This window comes from Anabrus simplex, chromosome 1 (genome assembly GCF_040414725.1).
Source record: "Anabrus simplex isolate iqAnaSimp1 chromosome 1, ASM4041472v1, whole genome shotgun sequence".
Lineage (NCBI taxonomy): Eukaryota > Metazoa > Arthropoda > Insecta > Orthoptera > Tettigoniidae > Anabrus > Anabrus simplex.
In genome coordinates, this window is record NC_090265.1 from 1,337,032,276 (window position 1) to 1,337,048,255 (window position 15,980).

Here is a 15,980-nt window from a genome sequence, read left to right on the forward strand (position 1 = left end):
CAATTACAAACGTCTGGGGTCGTGATAGCTGAATGACATGGTCACTGACATTTCAACAAATCGGTTGAGCCGAAACTTCAAATGCCCACAGTTCGCATTCCACATGAAACTGTAGCTCACGTGAATATAATCAACATACCAATCCACATAGTCCGCCTCTGTGGTGTAGTGGTTAGTGTGATTAGCTGCCACCCCCGGAGGCCTAGGTTCCATTCTCGGCTCTGCTACGAAATTTAAAAGGTGGTACGAGGGTTGGAACGGGGTCCACTCAGCCTCGGGAGGTCAACTGAGTCGGGGTGGGTTCGATTCCCACCTCAGCCATCCTCCAAGTGCTTTTCCGTGGATTCCCACTTCTCCTCCAGGTAGATGCCGGGATGGTACCTAACTGAAGGCTACGGCCATTTCCTTCCCTCTTCCTTGCCTATTCCTTCCAATATTCCCATCCCTCCACAAGGCCCCTGCTCATAACAGGTGAGGATACCATGGTGAGGTACTGGTCCTTCTTCCAAGTTTTACCCACGACCTGAAGTCTCACGCTCCAGAACACTGCCCTTGAGGCGGTAGAGGTGGGATCACCTCGCTGAGTCGAAGGGAAAATCCGATCGTCCAATCGCCTCACATGACCCACGACCGAAGCCAGTTTATGCGTACAGCTTCATCGGACTGCAGGCTTTCGGTACAATCTGCCATTAGGACCAAGCCGTCAGCATAGGTCACACTGCTCAGTACATTTCCACCTAATTGAATCCCTCCCTGCCACTTTATACCTTTCAGCAGATGATCCATATAAACTACGAACAGCAAAGGCGAAATATTACAGCCATGTCTAACCCCTGTAAGTACCCTGAACCAAGAACTCCATCCACCACCAATTCTCACTGCAGCACACTTGTTAACATAAATGCTTTTGATTTAATGTAATAATCTACCCTTAATCCCATAATCCCACAGTATGGTGAACATAATGTTTCAATTTTTCAATTACCTGGCGCATACTGAAAATCTGATCCTGACAGCCCCTCTATGGTCTGAAACCACACTGGTTTTCATCCAACTTCATCTCAACTACTGATCGCACTCTACCTTCCAAGATGCCAGTGAATACTTTGCCTGGTATACTAATCAACGAGATACCTCGGTAGTTGTTACAATCCTTCCTGTTCCCTTGCTTATAGATAGGTGCAATTACTGCTTTTGTCCAATCTGAAGGTACCTTACCAACATTCCATGCTAATTTTACTACTCTACGAAGCCATTTCTTCCCTGCCTTCCCACTATACTTCTCCATTTCAGGAGGAATTTCATCCATTACTGCTGCTTTATGACAATCGAGTTTATTTACCATCCTTTCCACTTCATCAAGCGTAATTTCACGAACATCATTTTCCCCCTCCCCATGAGCTTGGATGTCCACGACACCACCATGAAGATATCCTTCTACGTTGAGAAGATTTTCAAAATATTCCTTCCACCTGTCCAGTGATTCCCTGGGATCTATTATTAGTTCACCTGAATCACCCAAAATACTGTTCATTTCATTTTTCCCTCCTTTCCTAAGATTTTTAATACTGTCCAGAAAGGTTACCCTGCTGCTTGACCTAACCTTTCAGGGTTATTACCAAAATCTTCCCATGACTTCTCTTTTGGATTCAACCACTATTTGTTTTGCTCTGTTTCTTCCATCTACGTACAATTCCCTGCCTGCATCAGACCTTGTTTGGAGCCAATTCTGATAAGCCTTTTTTACGTTTACAAGTTGCTCTCACTTCATCGTTCCACCAAGATGTTCGCTTCTTCCCATCTTTACGCACAGTTGTTCCTAGGCATTCCCTTGCTGTTTCCACTACAGCATCCCTGTTTGCCACCCATTCCCTTTCTGTATCCTGAACCTACTTACTGTCCACTGTTCGGAGCTTCTCACTAGTCATATCCATGTACTTCTGTCTGATTTTCTCGCCTTAGAGATTTTCTACCCTGATTCGTTTGCAGACAGATTTCACTTTTTCTATCCTAGACCTATATATAGTTCACTACAGGTCAGACAGTGGTCTGTATCATCGAAAAATACTTAACAGATTTCCTGAATTCGAAGTCGGTTAAGATGTAGTCTATTATGGATCTGGTACCCCTACCCTCCCATGTGTAGCGATGAATAGCCTTATGCTTGAAGAATGTATTCGTAATTACTAAACCCATACTAGTACAGGAGTCCAACAAACGCTTCCCATTCCTATTAGCTTCCATATCTTCCCCACATTTATCAATCACCGATTCGTATCCTTCAGTTCTATTTCCAACTTTCGCATTGAAATCGCCCTTTAGCACTATCCTATCCTTGCTTTCGACCCTGGCTACGATGCCACTCATTGCTTCATAAAACTTGTCAGCTTCATGTTCATCTGCACCCTCACAGGGTGAATACACTGTTGGAGCCATTTCTGATAAGCCTTCTTTCTATATACTGAACCTGCTTGCCTAGTTCCTCCAACTGCCAAGTCTACCCACATCGTTCGCACATTTACGTTCCTAACAGTATATTGCGTGCAATAGTATTCCTGATTCCCTTCCCTTTTTAACACCCGTCAAGCACACTTTATAATCTCCTATCTCTTCCTCTTTATGTCCCCTTACCCGAATATCACTTACTCCTAGCACGTCCAGATGCATTTTATTTCCTGACTCAGCCAGTTCTATTTTCTTTCTCCCAAAAGCCCCATTAATATTGATAGCTCCCCATCGAATTTCATTTCGTTCGCCAAGTTGTTTCCAAAGAGTCCCTCGCCAGTCAAATGGGAGTGGGACTCCGTTACTCCCACAGGTCCGAGACTTGCTTTAAATGTTCTGAGCTCGGTAAATTCGTGAAGCAGGTTGCCACCCTACTTTCAGATAGTCCAAGTGAGGATCTCTCCTCTAACCGGTTAGGGACCAGCGGTAGATTGTATACTTCTAGCTACCTGAGCACAAGGTGGGCCATGACTCAGAATATGCCCGAGATGACCACTCCCATTCCGTAGCAACTGGTATATGCCGACGCTCAGGACCACTTACTAGGCCACTCAGCCGTTGCCCAACGTGACTACAGTAACCCACACATTATTATTATTATTATTATTACTATTATTATTATTATTATTATTATTATTATTATTATTATTATTATTATTATTATACCGAGAGGTACACCTCTACGCCGCGCGTTCAAAATTGGCGCCTAAAAGAACTCCTCTATCTACCAAATGTGAAACCAATAATACAACTAGTTAGAACTTTACTCTCAAGATGTCACCACTAAAATCTGATATAATTTTGTCATTGTGAAGTTCCCTGTACTGTGTGAATTTCTACTTGTTTTGTTTGCCCTTCATCAAGAAGTTTGGAAATTCTTCCATAGATGTCACTGCTGAAATCTATGGTCATTCACCTTGGTGCGAAGTGAATGAACTTTTGATTTAAAGAAGTTTTGTATCCATAAGTTTTTACTAATTGATGCTCATTTATTTTTGGGTTGGCATATTAATCTTTTCTTTCCGCCAGTTTTGAATCTAGCCAATCCCAAATTTCTGTAATTAATTTCCAACCTATCACAGCCTTCTTCTTTGATTTTGACTGTAACCTTTAAATCAACCAATAAATTGCGAGGGTGTGGCTGGTTTATTCGTGAAATGTCACGAACTTTCCCCGAGGGTTTATAAACTGCGGATTTTCACGTCTCTTGGCCAATTGAGAGTCAGCTTACGAAGTGTGTGTGTCAAGCAGGAGGCGGGAGGCGCCTCTTTCATCAGGCAGCAGTACACCGACAAGATAATGGCCACATAACATCTTTATTTCTTGCTAGCTCCTCAGTTTAACGTGAGGGAAAGGTCCGAACCATTAACTATGTAACCTAGTTTTTTTCTAAAAATGTAACTTCTGCCGACTTATGTAATAACTTCATAAAATCTTTAACTGTAAATCGGGGATAGAGAGTCATATATCCTCTCGAGCTCCCCTTCATATGGGTTTGAGGTGACAACGTTTTGGTAACTGGTTTTCTTCCTTTCCGTAATGTTCTAATTTATTCTTATACGAGTCACCTCCATAGTTTGGGAATAGCCCCTGTTTCATCGGCCTAGTGCCCCTTAGGTTTTAAGAGTTCATATCTAGGAGTGCAAGTACACGCCTCCATTCAATTTGTGTTTCGGGACATTTTCTTCACCTGTTCTTCTCCGCAAAGGCCCTGTAGGTTGGGTATTAGATACCTCTGTGTAATTGATTTCTATTTGTAAATAGTGCCTTGTAAGGCCGGAGATAATTAGAGTTTCAGGCTATGTTGTTTTGAGTAGGCTTGGAAAGCTGAGAGCACGTTAGCTCTTTTTCATGTGTTGTAAAAATGCCTCTGGGAGGCTTAATATTGCAATTTTGGGAGCAAGTGCTCCATGTATTAGAGGATTTCTGCCCTTTTGTAAATTTGTGCTCCGTTGTAAATTTGAGCTAGGAGCTCGAGAATTGTAAAACTAGGGGCTTGTAGCCCGAGAGTGTTAAAGTTATGAAAACTTGAATTTTTCTATGTCTTGTACCTGAACTGTCATTGTTATCTCACTAAGTGAAAAGTTGTTAAGTTTGTTGTTTTTCAAAAATATAACCTTCAATTTTAGTTCTAAATTCTTTCTTGACATTGTAGTTGGACCCTTTCATCCCGGCACCTTCCTTAACCTCTTCTGCTCCACGGGTAACTCCGTAACAATTATTATTATTATTATTATTATTATTATTATTATTATTATTATTATTATTATATCCGCCTTTGTGGTGCAGTGGTTAGCATGATTAGCTGCCACCCCCTGGAAGCCCGGGTTCGATTCCCGGCTCTGTCACGAAATTTGAAAAGTGGTACGAGTGGAACGGGGTCCACTCCGTCTCGGGAGGTCAACTAAGTAGAGTGGGGTTCGATACCCTTCTCAGCCATCCTCGACGTGGTAAGCAGAGGGTAAACAGATTAAGAAGAAAGAAGAAATTATTATTATTATTATTATTATTATTATTATTATTATTATTATTATTATTATTATTATTATTATTATTATTGGTTCATGTTTGTGGGTTACTGTAGTCACGTCCTAGTTCGTGAACCATGGGCAACGGCTGAGTGGCCTAGTAAGTGGTCCTGACAGTCGGGATACCAGTTGCTATGGAATGGGAGTGGGCATCTCGGACATATTCTGAGTCATGGCCCTCCTTGTGCTCAGGCGGCTAGGACTATACAATTCACCGGTGGTCCATAACCCGTTAGAGGAGAGATCCTCACTTGGACTATGTGCAAGTAGGGCAGCATCCTGCTTCATGAATTTACCGAGCTCAGAACACTTTAAGCAAGCCTCGGACCTATGGGAGTAATGGAGTCCCACTCCCATTTGACAGGCGAGGGGCTCCTTTGAAACAACTTGACGAACGAAATGGAATTCGATGGGGAGCTATCAATATTAATGGGGCTTATGGAAGAAAGAAGGTGGAACTGGCTGAGGATGCATCTGGATGTGCTAGGTGTAAGTGATATTCGGGTAAGGGGAGATAATGAGGAAGAGATAGGAGATTATAAAGTGTACTTGACGGGTGTTAGAAAGGGAAGGGCAGAGTCTGGGGTAGGGCTCTTTATCAGGAATACCATTGCACGCAACATAGTTTCTGTTAGGCACGTAAACGAGCGAATGATGTGGGTAGATTTGTCAGTGGGAGGAATTAGGACAAGAATTGTGTCCGTGTATTCACCATGTGAGGGTGCAGATGAGGATGAAGTTGACAAGTTTTATGAAGCATTGAGTGACATAGTGGTCAGGGTCAACAGCAAGGATAGAATAGTGCTAATGGGCGATATCAATGCGAGAGTTGGGAATAGAACTGAAGGATACGAAAGGGTGATTGGTAAATGTGGGGAAGATATGGAAGCTAATAGGAATGGGAAGCGTTTGCTGGACTCCTGTGCTAGTATGGGTTTAGCTGTTACGGATACATTCTTCAAGCATAAGGCTATTCACCGCTACACATGGGAGGCTAGGGGTACCAGATCCATAATAGACTATATCTTAACAGACTTTGAATTCAGGAAATCTGTTAGGAATGTACGAGTTTTTCGCGGATTTTTCGATGATACAGACCACTATCTGATCTGTAGTGAACTAAGTATCTCTAGGCCTAGGGTAGAGAAAGTGAAGTCTGTCTGCAAAGGAATAAGGGTAGAAAATCTCCAGGACGAGGAAATTAGACAGAAGTACATGGATATGATTAGTATGAAGTTTCGAACAGTAGACAGTAAGCAGGTTCAGGATATAGAGAGTGGATGGTTGGCATACAGGGATGCTGTAGTAGAAACAGCAAGGGAATGCCCAGGAACAACTGTGTGTAAAGATAGGAAAAGGCGAACATCTTGGTGGAATGATGAAGTGAGAGCAGCCTGTAAACGTAAAAAGAAGGCTTATCAGAAATGGCTCCAAACAAGGGCCGAGGCAGACGGGGATTTGTACGTAGATGAAAGAAACAGAGCGAAACAAATAGTTGTTGAATCCAAAAAGAAGTCATGGGAAGATTTTGGTAATAACCTGGAAAGGCTAGGTCAAGCAGCAGGGAAACCTTTCTGGACACTAGTAAAGAATCTTAGGAAGGGAGGGAAAAAGGAAATGAACAGTGTTTTGAGTAATTCAGGTGAACTCATAATAGATCGCAGGGAATCACTGGAGAGGTGGAGGGTATATTTTGAACATCTTCTCAATGTAAAAGGAAATCATCATGGTGGTGTTGCAAACAGCCAAGCTCATGGGGAGGAGGAAAATGATGTTGGTGAAATAATGCTTGAGGAAGTGGAAAGGATAGTAAATAAACTCCACTGTCATAAGGCAGCAGGAATAGATGAAATTAGACCTGAAATGATGAAGTATAGTGGGAAGGCAGGGATGAAATGGCTTCATAGAGTAGTGAAATTAGCGTGGAGTGTTGGTAAGGTACCTTCAGATTGGACAAAAGCAGTAATTGCATCTATCTATAAGCAAGGGAACAGGAAGGATTGCAACAACTATCGAGGTATCTCATTGATTAGTATACCAGGCAAAGTATTCACTGGCATCTTGGAAGGGAGGGTGCGATCAGTCGTTGAGAGGAAGTTGGATGAAAACCAGTGTGGTTTCAGACCACATAGGGGCTGTCAGGATCAGATTTTCAGTATGCGCCAGGTAATTGAAAAATGCTACGAGAGGAATAGGCAGTTGTGTTTATGTTTCGTAGATCTAGAGAAAGCATATGACAGGGTACCGAATGAAAAGATGTTCGCGTTACTGGGGGACTATGGAATTAAAGGTAGATTATTAAAATCAATCAAAGGCATTTATGTTGACAATTGGGCTTCAGTGAGAATTGATGGTAGAATGAGTTCTTGGTTCAGGGTACTTACAGGAGTTAGACAAGGCTGTAATCTTTCACCTTTGCTGTTCGTAGTTTACATGGATCATCTACTGAAAGGTATAAAATGGCAGGGATAGAATTCAGTTAGGTGGAAATGTTGTAAGCAGTTTGGCTTATGCTGACGACTTGGTCTTAATGGCAGATTGTGCCGCAAGCCTACAGTCTAATATCTTGGAACTTGAAAATAGGTGCAATGAGTATGGTATGAAAATTAGCCTCTCGAAGTCTAAATTGATGTCAGTAGGTAAGAAATTCAACAGAATTGAATGTCAGATTGGTGATACAAAGCTAGAACAGGTCGATAATTTCAAGTATTTAGGTTGTGTGTTCTCCCAGGATGGTAATATAGTAAGTGAGATTGAATCAAGGTGTAATTAATTTCGTGTGGCTATTTCTAGCCGGGTGCAGCCCTTCTAAGGCAGACCCTCCGATGAGGGTGGGCGGCATCTGCCATGTGTAGGTAACTGCGTGTTATTGTAGTGGAAGATAGTGTTATGTGTGGTGTGTCAGTTGCAGGGTTGTTGGGGACAGCACAAACACCCAGCCCCCGAGCCACTGGAATTAACCAATGAAGGTTAAAATCCCCGACCCGGCTGGGAATCGAACCCGGGACCCTCTGAACCGAAGGCCAGTACGCTGACCGTTCAGCCAACGAGTCGCACGAAACTCGTCTCCTCATCCTGAGGTTGTGCAGCTCTTTTTAGGCACACCCCCATTGGAGGTGAGCTGCATGTACCATTTCAACCACATACCAGCCCTCCTGCCATTCTTAAATTTCTGGCAGTACCGGGAATCGAACCCGGGCCCCCGAGGACGTCAGTTAATAACACTAACCGTTACGCTACGGAGGCGGACATCAAGGTGTCGTAAAACTAATACAGTGAGCTCGCAGTTGCGATCAGCAGTATTCTGTAAGAAGGAAGTCAGCTCCCAGACGAAACTATCTTTACATCGGTCTGTTTTCAGACCAACTTTGCTTTACGGGAGCGAAAGCTTGGTGGACTCAGGATATCTGATTCATAAGTTAAGTTAGAAGTAACAGACATGAAAGTAGCAATAATGATTGTTGGTACCAACAGGTGGGAACAATGGCAGGAGGGTACTCGGAATGAGGAGATAAAGGCTAATTTAGGAATGAACTCGATGGATGAAGCTGTACGCATAAACCGGCTTCGGTGGTGGGGTCATGTGATGCGAATGGAGGAGGATAGGTTACCTAGGAGAATAATGGACTCTGTTATGGAGGGTAAGAGAAGTAGAGGGAGACCAAGGCGACGATGTTTAGACTCGGTTTCTAACGATTTAAAGATAAGAGGTATAGAACTAAATGAGGCCACAACACTAGTTGCAAATCGAGGATTGTGGCGACGTTTAGTAAATTCTCAGAGGCTTGCAGACTGAACGCTGAAAGGCATAACACTCTATAATGATAATGTATGTATGTATGTATGTATGTATGTATCTATGTATGTATGTATGTATTATTATTATTATTATTATTATTATTATTATTATTATTATTATTATTATTATTATTATTATTATTATTGTACTGGGAGGTACACCCCAACGCCGCGCATTTAAATCTTGCGCCTAAAAGAACTCCTCTACTGGAAAAACCGTGAAATTGAAACTGAACTAACTTATATTTTTTTTTTTGCTAGGGGCTTTACGTCGCACCGACACAGATAGGTCTTATGGCGACGATGGGATAGGAAAGGCCTAGGAGTTGGAAGAAAGCGGCCGTGGCCTTAATTAAGGTACAGCCCCAGCATTTGCCTGGTGTGAAAATGGGAAACCACGGAAAACCATTTTCAGGGCTGCCGATATTGGGATTCGAACCTACTATCTCCCGGATCCAAGCTCACAGCCGCGCGCCTCTAGGCGCACGGCGAACTCGCCCGGTAACTTATAAATTTACTCAGAAGATGTCACCACTGTAATTTGACGTAATTTTGTCATTGTGAAGTTTCCTGTACTGTGTGAATTTCTACTTGTTTTGTTTGCCATTCATCAAGAAGTTTGGACAGTCTGCCATAGATGTCACTGCTAAAAAACTATGATCATGCACCCTGGTGCGAAGTGAAAGAACTTTTGATTTAGAGAAGTTTTGTATTCTTAATTTTTTTTAAATTGATTGATGTTCATTTTTTTGGGTTGGCAATATTTATCTTTTCTGTTCGCCAGTTCTGAAACTAGCCAATCCCTAATTTCTGTAATTAATTTTCCGCCCATCACAGGCTTTTTCCTCGATTTTGAGTGTCACTTTTGAATTTAACCAATAAAATCCTTGTGGGTGTGTCTTGATTGTTCGTGAAAGGTCTCGAACTTTCCCCGAGGTTTATAAACTGCGGATTTTCACGTCTCTTTGCCATTTGATCGTCATCTAAGTAAGTGTGTGTGTCAAGCAGGAGGCTGGAGACGCCTCTTTCATCAGGCAGCAGTACACCGACAAGGTAATGGCCAATTAACGTCTTTATTTCTTGCTAGCTGTGCAGTTTAACCCGAGGGAGAGGTCCGAAACTTTAACTATGTAACCTACTTTTCTGAAAATGTAATTTCTGCCGGCTTATGTAACAACTTCATAAAATCTTTAACTATAAATCGGGGATAGAGAGTGATGTACCCTCTCGAGCTGCCCTTCATATTTGTTTTAGGTGTGTACGCCTTGTAACGGGTTTTCTTCCTTTCCGTAATGTCTTAATTTATTCTTATTCGAGTCACCTCCATAGTTTGGGAATAGCCCCTGTTTCATCGGCCTAGTGCCCTTTAGGTTTTAAGAATTCATATCTAGGAGTGCAAGTACACGCCTCCATTCAATTTGTGTTTAGGGCCATTTTACTTAACCTGATTCTTTCCGCAGCGGCCCAATAGGTTGGGTAGTAGATACCTCTGTTTGAAATTTGTAAGTTGTGCCTTGATGGCGAGTGATTGGAATTTTCTGATATATCCTTGAATAGGCTTGGAAAACTGAGAGCACGTCAGCTCTTTTATAGTGTTGTAAAAGTGCCTCTGGGAGGCTTGATATTATGAGTTGGGAGCAAGCGCTCCATGTATTGAGGGATTTCTGCCCTTGTCTAAATTGGTGCCTTTTGTAAATTTGAGCTGGGAACTCAGGAAGTGTAAAGTGAGGGCTTGAAGCCCAATATCTGTTTATACCACCAATCTTGTCTTTCCTAGACTTGTTTCTGAATTGCTACTTGTACCTGTTACATTGTTATTTGTTGATTTTTGAAATTCTAAAGAAATATAACCTTTGTTAAAGTTTTAAATCAATTCGTGACATTGTAGTTAGACCCATTCACCCCGGCACCTTCTTTCACCTCTACGCTCCACGGGTAACCCCGTAACAATTATTATTATTATTATTATTATTATTATTATTATTATTATTATTATTATTATTATTATTATTATTAATGAAAAATGCTTCGTTGAATAGTGATAGTGGGTTTTAATTGATGGGATTCCACGTTTAAACGGTGATTGTTTTAATTGTTTGATCATGGTTTGACGTCACACTAACAGTCATATACTTGGACTGTGTGTAAGTAGGTTATCGTCGACGATGGATTGGAGAAGGGGCTAGGGCTGGGAAGATAGCAGCCGTAGTCTTAATTACCGTACATACGTGCATTTGTCTGGTGTGAAGATAGCTAATCACAGAAAACCATCTTGCGGGCAACCTACTATGTGGTCTGTACCCACTGTCACCTACTATAAATGCAAGCTTACATTTTGGTAACCCGTACGCAAAGTCAACTCGCTCTAGAACGGCTAACAAAATTTACACTATTTACACACTGACGCTTATCAGAATCACATAGCAGCACTGATTTGCCTTGATCAACAAGTCCCAGCTGATCTTTCGTTGGCCATGTGGTCTACTCAGGGATACCAGATTCCGAGAAAGGTGTCACCAGGTAAGCTGGAAGAGAACCCTTGTTCAAGATGGAAAAATAATTCAATGAAGAAGAAAGTAGTTGAAGCTCTAAAATTAGATAGTCTATCATCCCTACAATTACGAATGAAACTACCGATAATGTTCTGTTAAGAATGATCGCCGTATCCTTTGTTCCAAAAACAGCCAGCCCTTGTGGGAATCGAACCCACGACCTTTGGATTAGAAGTCCAACGCGCTTTCCGCTGCGCCAAAGGGGCTGGTGATTAACGCTCACCCATTTTAAATGTTACCAACGTGAAGTCATGCTTCCGTAGCCATCTCTAGCTAGTTTATTGATTAGTGGCGTGAGCTGGGGCTGTTCTGTACTAAGTTAAAATTGAGTTTAACTGGTAACCACCGATCCGTTCTGCGGTCATCTATGTTAAATTGCACTGTACTGTCATCAATAAAATGTTCAATTCAGACACCAACAAATTAAGTGTAACAAAATAAAACTATGTCAGCCTCTGTGGTGTGGTGGATAGTGTGATTAGCTGCCACCCCCGGAGGCCCGGATTCGATTCCAGCTCTGCCACGAAATTTGAAAAGTGGTACGAGAACTGGAACGGGGTCCACTCAGCCTCGGGAGGTCAACTGAGTAGAAGGGGTGGGGGGAGGGGGTCGAAACATACCTCAGCCCTCCCCGAAGTGGTTTTCCGTGGTTTGCCTCTTCTCCTCCAGGCAAATACCGAGATGGTACCTAACTTATGCTTTTTGCTAGTTGCTTTACGTCGCACCGACACAGATAGGTCTTATGGCGACGACGGGACAGGAAATGGCTGGGAGTGGGAAGGAAGCGGCCGTGGCCTTAATTAAGGTACAGCCCCAGCATTTGCCTGGTGTGAAAATGGGAAACCACGGAAAACCATTTTCAGGGCTGCCGACAGTGGGGTTCGAACCTACTATCTCCCGAATACTGGATACTGGCCGCACTTAAGCGACTGCAGCTATCGAGCTCGGTACCTAACTTATGGCCACGGCCGCTTCCTTCCCTCTACTCAGTTGACCTCCGGAGGCTGAGTGGACTACGTGCCAGCCCTCGTATCACTTTTCAAATTTCGTGGCAGAGCCGGGAATTGAACCCAGGCCTCCGGGGGTGGCAGCTAATCACACTAACCACTACACCACAGAGGCGAACATGTTAAATATTTAACCATTAATGTTTGATATGAAACTATACTTAAGAGCCTCCGTGGCTCAGACGGCAGCGCGTCGGCCTCTCATCGCTGGATACCGTCGTTCAAATCCCGGTCACTCCATGTGAGATTTGTGCTGGACAAAGCGGAGGCGGGACAGGTTTTTCTCCGGGTACTCCGGTTTTCCCTGTCATCTTTCATTCCAGCAACACTCTCCATTATCATTTCATAGCATTTATCACTCATTAATAAATCACCTTGGGAGTGGCGACCCCATTGTAATAACAGCCTATATATATGTTACATTCATTACATCCCTGACCCGGTCAATGACTGGAAAACAGGTTGTAGGTTTTCATTTTCATTTTCATGAAACTATACTTATTCCTCTGTTAGGAATATTTTAAAATGAAACCTTTGGTTTGTACTATTAGTTTCGCAATTTCCCTTTCTCATATTATTACCTCATTTCTACTATTTTACGTTGAAGTAAGCATTGGACTTTGTGGTGTAGTGGTTGGTATAATTAGCTGTCACCCTTGGAGGCCCGGGTTCGATTCCCGACTCTGCCACGAACGGGATCCACTGAGCCTCGGGTGGTCAGGTGAGTAGAAAGGGGGGTTTCTAATCGCTCCGCAGCCAACCTGGAAGTAGTTTTCCGTGGTTTCCCACTTCATCTCCAGGAAAATGCCGGGATGGTACCTAACTTAAAGCCACGGTCACTTCCTTCCCTCTTCCTTGTCTATTCCCTCCAATCTTCTCATCCTCCAACAAGGCCCCTGTTCAGCATAGCAGGTGAGGCAGCCTGGGTGAGGTACTGATCCTCCTCCCAGTTGTATCCCCAGACCCAAAGTCTCACGCTCCAGAACACTGCCCTTGAGGCGGTAGAGTTGGAATACCTCGCTGAGTCCGAGGGAAAAACCAACCCTGGTGGGTAAAAGTATTAAAAAAGAAAGAAAGAAAGAAAGAAAGAAAGAAAGAAAGAAAGAATAAGCATTGAATATAAGCATCAGTATTCAGAAAAGCTAATATTTAAAAAAGGGGGTAAAATTTATAGAAATGGGTTTAAAGGGAACACAGAAGTGTGAAAAGGTTGGGAAACACAGGTCTATACCGTCTAAAAGGTTAAAGATAAGCTGGGTTCTAAAAGACGATTATCAAATGACTGTGTATTAAGCTAGGAATAGTTCTTCGTGGGAGATGTCTGGGTTGTATCATGTAAGACATGAGTTAGGGGAGACCGGGGCTAGTTGTTACAGGGGCAGGTTGTTACAAACATCTTTTTGAAAAAACCATTAGGAGCAGCGCACCCCTCTCCATATAATGTGTTGACCTCGCCATCTCTCACAATCCAAGGGAGTCTCAGGCTGCGTGTGGATCTGTGAAATTTTCAAAATGGAAAAATTTATTTTCGCTGTGTGTTTAGGCAGCGTCTTGCACCTTTCCGATCTTTAACCACGTGATCAAATATACAGGTAAACAGATTTTTTCTGTTTGTGATTTAAACCCTCAGACATAAGCCTTAGTTTTCTAATGTAAGATAATTCTATCTTTCCTCTGTGATTAACTGTGACACAAAATATAAGATGGCGGCTACTGGGGCTAGTTGTTACTTACCACGCGGGGCACGTTGATACATGTAACGATTCTTCGTGGAACAAGCCTGGCTCAAGTATATCCACAGTTACAATTAGCACAGATAGTCTCAAATTACCAGAAACATTAGGAGATGGAAATTCAGCATTACGGCATGTTTGCGACATAAATAATTTTAGAGGGGCATTTTTTTCATATTTTTTGTCTTCACTGTAGGCTACGTGAATAAACTTCAGCTCAGACCATTATAAACTAGTAGAGTATTGGTTTAAAATGATGTTAATTAGGTCATAGGGGCAGGTGATAACCTATGATATTGTGTATGTACGGTCAGTCCTAAGCCATAAGCTTGGTTGGATCCTCAACAACTCCGCCATCAGCTGTCATGGATGGCCTAGGCATCACTGAAGAGGCGTACAAGGGAAATGAGGAGTGAGGTAGTTTACCGTTGCTTTCCTCACCGAGCCAGGAGTCACAAACATATCAGTCTGCCAAGCCCACTTAAATGCATGCACCAACTGACCTGATGAGCAACATTTTCACACCATTCATAGCAGGGACTGGCTGCATAAGGAATGACATAACTAGCATCGCTCATACCTAAGTCACTTTCATATTGTCAAAGCCAAGGATAAGACTGAACAGATAATTATGTTATATTTAATGAATGGGCTAAACATATTTTGAGTTTAAAATGAAAATTATAAATATTTATCATATTTTCAGTGACATTTTATTCTATGTAACAAAGTGCCCCTCGCATGTAACAACCTGCCCCGCCGTGGGGCATGTTGTTACAGAATACCTAATCTGATAATAATGTATCTTATTGACAAATGTGTGCATGTTCTAGAATTTTTCAACTGCTATTCTTATGATAAAAGTTTGTTCCTTCTATCAGCAAAATTGAAATTTCATTTACTATTCACCTTAAAATTTAAAATAATGAAAACCAAAAATTGTAACAACATGCCCCGGTCTCCCCTACGTCTTGACACGAGTAAGCTTATTCCGGTTAGGTACCTTTACATCCTTGAACATTCTTGCCGGAATTTAAAACACGCCATCGTAGACGAGGAGCTAGCATGAGAATGAAGATTGATATATCCCTGGACGATAAAGTAATCGGCGTCTCTAATGGCCTATTACAGCTTTTACCACTTCACGCAGCCCCTAATGAGAACGATTTGTCCTAACTACTTTACACAGATGATTCTTGGACAAGCTGCTTAGCGTAGTTCAGTGACCCTCAGGCAGGTGGATTGGGAGAAGAACTCTTGGACGACAATTACACAATCCGGATCTTACACCGTGAGACCTTCTTCTTTTAGGAAGAGAGGCTAAACAATAGATGTGAACAAAACACTGCGATCTAGACGTTGTAGAGGACACAACCACTATTTCCCACTGAGTGTCTACAGCCTGCAATCAACAACGAACTAATTAGTTTATACAAATGTGTGGAGCATATGTTGAAGGACTTAATTCACAGTTGTTTAGATACTCACCTCCTGGACACAGAGTTACGAGATCGAATCGTGACACCATAGGTCGGCATGTTAGAGGATTTTAATACGAGACATCTATGTTACCGTACGTACTGACATGTTACAGAGCCCTTTTCCTAAAGTAAACTCGAAATAAACCGCATGAGTCGCTGCCCATGTACATTTTAGAGTCAACACATTGAGAAATGACTTTATCCGAAAATAAAATATGGCGTCCGGACAGGTCCCCATTTCTCCAAACTGGTTCCCGAAGAGCATTCTACGTCCCAGTCTGCTCCTGAATTGCATCCCAACGGCCTCCGAAGCACTGTATCAATATTTTCTTTAGGACTGTCTACATACTACTCTCTTTCTTTCTTAATCCGTTTA

General features: G+C 42.4%; 1 protein-coding gene and 1 non-coding gene across 2 annotated transcripts in view; both read right to left on the minus strand.

The window, feature by feature from the left end:
* Positions 1-15,980, minus strand: part of LOC136858952 (angiotensin-converting enzyme) — a 135,830-nt gene that overhangs the window by 66,454 nt on the left and 53,396 nt on the right. The gene's annotated exons all lie outside the window — the stretch shown is intronic.
* Positions 11,514-11,589, minus strand: TRNAR-UCU (transfer RNA arginine (anticodon UCU)). Its single transcript has one exon. It is a non-coding gene; the product is annotated as a tRNA-Arg (tRNA).